The sequence below is a fragment of the Schistocerca americana genome, chromosome 10 (genome assembly GCF_021461395.2).
Source record: "Schistocerca americana isolate TAMUIC-IGC-003095 chromosome 10, iqSchAmer2.1, whole genome shotgun sequence".
NCBI classification, from domain to species: Eukaryota; Metazoa; Arthropoda; class Insecta; order Orthoptera; family Acrididae; genus Schistocerca; species Schistocerca americana.
This window is the reverse complement of record NC_060128.1, coordinates 110,743,915-110,749,378: the sequence shown is the minus strand read 5'-3', so window position 1 is coordinate 110,749,378 and position 5,464 is coordinate 110,743,915. Positions and strand designations below refer to the sequence as shown.

Genomic DNA, 5,464 nt, shown 5'->3' with positions numbered 1-5,464 from the left:
GAAGTATGTACATCAATGCTCGACTTCCATGTCTAGCAACAGCTGACATTTCAGAAACTAGGCCTAATAATTCGATGTCAAAAATTTAACATGATCAGGCTTGTAACTGCAGAAAAATACATGTTGACTAAGCAAACAAACAGACAGACTGAGTGTAAATGCTTACACATATTACTGATGTACATCACAACACACGCTCAAAGCACGAGTATATATTCCCATGTTTAAGCTGTTCTGAAGCACCGTTTTAGGAGGGATTTTTTCATAATGCGGGGCCACAGTCATAATGTATTTCTTTAAAGTTAGTAGCGCCATTAGCCTGTTGTTTATTTGCAGTGATACATTTAGATTTACACAATCATGATTTTGGCTTCAAAATGCCACTATCAAGTACGTCGATGTTATACAGTGCCTAAGATGGCATACAGTATTTAAAATACGAGAGTATGCCATCTTAGGCACTGTATAACACTTAAAATACTTGATAATGGCACTTTGAAGCCGAAATCCTCGATCGTATAAGTGTAAATGTAGCACTGCAAATAAACAACAGTCTAATGGCGCTACTGACTTTAAAGGAACAATGCATCTGTAACTCCCCCTCTCTGCCACGCCTGTAACCACCCCCCCCCCCCTGCTGCTCCTTCACTGTTGTGTCCCCCCCCTTCCCTCCACCTCTACAGGTGCTTCATCTCCTTTCCCGAGGTGGAGGTGGCTTCCGTCGACTCCCCCTCCCGAGTGATGTCCTCTCCCCCTCCATTTATCCATCCTATCAACTCTGGTCCTCACCTCCCCATTCCTTCCTCTGCCCTTTTCCCAGGCTCCCTCTCTTCCGCCTCTTCCATCATGTTTTTCCCTGCCTACCCTCTCTCTGCCTCCCTTATCGCCCCTGAGTTCTTTTTGCTCCCCCCTCCACTGCCTTTCCCACTCCTCCTCGCATCCACCCAGCCCCTCCTTTTTCTATGTCCTCTCCCTCCATCGGCTCCCCTCTTTTTGTCCTTTCCTCTCCTTCCCTGTCAGTGTTGCGAACAGCCACCAAACTGTCGCTAGTGGTGTTTTTTTATCTCGTGCGAACAGAAACCAAACTGTCGCCCTGTTTTTTAAATTGTGCCTGTCTATTTACTCTTAATCAGCATCGCTGACCGGTTTGTTTTTATATTTCCTTCCTATCGTACAGTCAGCATTTTATCGCCTGCTTTGTTTGTTTTTCATATCTACTGGTTATGTTTTTTTATCTCCCCCCTCTGGGGGATAATCAAAATCCAATAAACAAAAAAAGCATCGTATAATTCACTAAAAATGTTTCGATGATGTTGACTGAAAACTACTGATGCTATTACAAGTGACACAGGCCTACTGGAGATTATGTAAACAACAGCAGTTTGCAATCAAAAAGGCTATGTAAAAGCTCTTTTTTTTAGACTGTATTTGTCCGATATTATTGCTTACAATATTGTAAATATACGTCACCAACGAGAAAGGCGATGTTCACTTTGAAGCGGTATCTAAATACGTAAAGTCTGTATTCAGTCTGTGCAGATGCACTTCTGGAAACTATGCCTCATGAAAATAAAAACCTGTAACCAACTAAACCACCACAAACATATACACAACCCAATACTATTACCAATGAAGAAAGGAATAATGTCTTTTTATTGCAAAATATCATGTATACTGTAGAAGCTATTGGACTGTTTGTAAACAAACGATCAAACAGGGCGAGAAATGTGAAACTTCCATAGACAATGTCAGAGTCGCTATCTTGGAAAAAAAATCTTACTATACATCGTGAAACGTATCACATTTTGCAAGCACAAATTAAATACTCTGTCTCTATAACTCATTAAAATACCCTGTTAATAGTAATATAAACAAAATCGCTACGAAAATTCGATTTTTTACGCCTTGCAAGCACAATGAAACGTCAAAAATATGACTGACGCCTAACAAGAGTTTGTGTGACCATCCTCCATTGCAATACGAACGCCAAACAAATTCCAAAACACATATTAAAGTTATGGTATCCTCTATAATGTATAGATATGTGGCTGTCGATGTTGGAGTTGTGTTGTAAAATTTAGTGCTGAAACGCCTGGTAAACCCGTTAGGGCAGAACAGGTGATTAGGATTGTGGAAAGGGCCAAATAAGGTGTCGGTCATGTTCACTCAAAATTGTAATTTATTGTAATTTAATAACACCTTTAAACCAAAACGGCACATAGCCGAACCTTTAGAACTACGAGTTTCGAAAAGGCAATTATTTCACGGCTGAAGGCCTTCAAACAAGAAATCTTAAAGCAACAAGATAAATCTCAAGTGGTAAAAACATGCAGTTAAAATTCCAAATAAAATGGTTATATATATATATATATATATATATATATATATATATATATATATATATATATATATATATATATTACAGCGAGGCTGAAAGCGTCAAGGTAAGGGTGAATAGACAAACACAAACAAGATGCAATACAAATGGCTGAAGGCACATAATAAAATTTTCAAGAATTAATAAATTACCATAACCTTTCAAAGGCAGAGGGTCGGAATGTTTTTGCTTGAAGGGTAACTATCAGAATAAGGTTTTAAGTGGTTGAAGGCCCACAATTGATTTTCCAAAATTCAAAAATACCATAAACCTTTAAGGGCAGAAGGCCGCAATGTTTAAGCTTGAAAGGTAATTTTAAGAATAAGGTGCCAAGCGGCTGAAGGCCCACAATTAATTTTTCAAAATTTTAAAAATAATATAACCGTAAGTCTTAAGTTTTAGGTGGCTGAAACGCACTAAAAGAAAGACAACACAACGACAACCTTTCAGCAAATATCCACTTGCTGGAATTCAAACTTACTTATATGCGGCTGAAGGCCTTTAATTTACATAAAATACAGTAAAACCAAGAAATTTTTAAATCGTTGGCTATGATAGATTATAAACAGCTAATTAAACAGCGGTGAGAAAGACAAAGACAATGGCACTCAAAAGCCTCCAGGGGGTCGGTCTGCCCTCGTTCACTTAGGTGAGACAGGTGGTGAGCCCAACTACACTCGATCCGTCGGAAACCCAAACAAGAGACAGTCATGGACTGACCGACCAAACGACTTGCTAGCCGCCAATCAGTACATGAGAACTCAAAAGGTTACAAAGGTGATAATCCGCACTGGAGTATGTATTAGCTGTCAAAATTACACACCATGCTGGACAGCGACAACATGTGAGGAAAGGACGCTGCCTGAAATTACGTTAGTGGCCAGGGTAGGTAATCAGAACACTAACGGTCACAAGGCAGAAAATTCCGCTAGTGAACCAATATAGTTCATTCCAGCGCACGGCGGCTCGATTTCACCACTACTAACACTCGGTGATGCTCACAGGAAAAGCTCCCTAACAGAGAACCACCGAAACGAACGACACAACATGAACGGACGTGGCTTGGGTACTTAACACACCACTCAACTTTGACGTCCTGAGTCCGTGAGTCACAAAGCTCGTAGCGATCGGACAGCTCCACACACGCTCTGACACTGCGCAGGGACCGCCAGCGGACACAGCCGACTGCACCCCGTGGAGATATCTTCCCCGGTCCGCAGCAACCGACCGACCTCTCAGAATGCTGACAGCATCTAAAATAGTGCGGTTCTGGGCGCTACAGTCTGGAGCCGAGCGACCCCTACGGTCGCAGGTTCGAATCCTGCCTCGGGCATGGATGTATGTGGATGTCCTTAGGTTAGGTAGGTTTAATTAGTTCTAAGTTCTAGGAGACTGATGACCTCAGAAGTTAAGTCGCATAGTGCTCAGAGCCATTTTTGAACTACACACACAACCTGACAACACTTGCACGAAGACCTGAACGATACCCAACAGTAAATAAGCATGCACGAAGACAAATCGGGAGTCTATGAAAACACACACACACACACACACACACACACACACACACACACCGACGATCCACCAAGGCTGTGGCCCGGCTCAAGTGATGCGTGGCGGCAATGGTAGGGCGAGCCATATCGATGCAGACCTCACTTCTGCTCCAACCCGACTGCACTAGTGCCGCATTGCAACTCCCCGACTGGCAGGTCCAGACTGCGCTCCAGACGCGTTCCAACTGACTGGCAGACCCGAACTCGCCACTCGAACTCCTTACGACAGACAACGACCGGGAAGTAATAGCAGTCGAGCAAAGATACTACGAGAGGGGATGTATCGATACGCGCTGCTAGCGCTGCTCACGGTCAGGCATAGCAGCAACTCAGCGGCATCAGTAATTTAAATTAACGTAATGAGGTGGAAGTGCGTTAAAAACTGGGTGTAAAATACATGATGGCGGGACACGAGCCACGCACGGCTCAACGTCATAACCACAAATGACGTTAGAAATTCCATCGACACGTGGTGCTGCCTCAGATGAAATACACCTAAGCCACATCGTTCACATTAGGACTTCCAAAAAGCTAAGCTCAAGCTAAACGGCTGTAAATATTACGAGCTGTGGTACCTCAAAACTGCAGTGTAACAGCATCACAGTGCTGGTTTGTAGATACAAAGATATCCACGTCGTAATTCACGAAAAACAGACGAAATACGATGTTTAGAGCAGCAATAGCGGTGGAGAATCACCAATCATTGCCGGAGTGATGAAATTATATTCCATAACAGAGTAGTTACATAAGTAAACAGTCTTGTGCATGAATCAAACACACGATTCATTCTGTAGTGGTCTCCAGCCCGGTAATACCACGTTCTGGAGCCAAGGAAGACGTAAAAAAGTTTGCTGTAGTCACATGTCTGGACACTTTATAAAATCTATAAGCTGGTTACCATTAACGTTGTCCTCTTCAGGGCTAATGATTCGTAAAACGTAAACTCCGTTCAGAGGCTCTGGCGGACTAAGGGGTACCGACCGGCCGCCGTGTCATCCTCAGCCCACAAGCATCACTGGATGCAGACATGGAGGGGCATGTGGTCAGCACACTACTCTTCCAGCCGTACGTCAGTTTTCGAGACCGGAGCCGCTACTTCTCAATCAAGTAGCTCCTCAGTTTGCCTCACAAGGGCTGAGTGCTCCCCGCTTACCAACAGCGCTCGGCAAACCGGATGGTCACCCATCCAAGTGCTAGCCCAGCCCGACAGCGCTTAACTTCGGTGATCTGACGGGAGCCGGTGTTACCACTGCGGCAAGGCCCTTGGCTTATGATTTGACATATGTAATACATTATATTTTAGTCTATAACTGGAGACCACGCACATTAAACAATGAACCCCAATCGTCTTATGGTACCGCGTAATCCCAATCGTCGCTGTACATCCGAGATGTCGCCTCCAAGCGGACCTTACGTTCCCCCTAGGAAAAACTTTATACAAATACCGAACCAAGCTGGTTCCGCTAATTTAGATTTATAATGTAGATTCGTGAGAATAGTGTGTGAACCCCATGTCCACTGTGCACAAATTAAT

The 5,464-nt window shown here is 43.5% G+C and overlaps 1 pseudogene; it reads right to left on the bottom strand.

Moving 5' to 3' along the window:
- Nucleotides 1–5,080: 5,080 nt before the first annotated feature.
- Nucleotides 5,081–5,198, bottom strand: LOC124552813 (annotated as a pseudogene).
- Nucleotides 5,199–5,464: the final 266 nt, after the last annotated feature.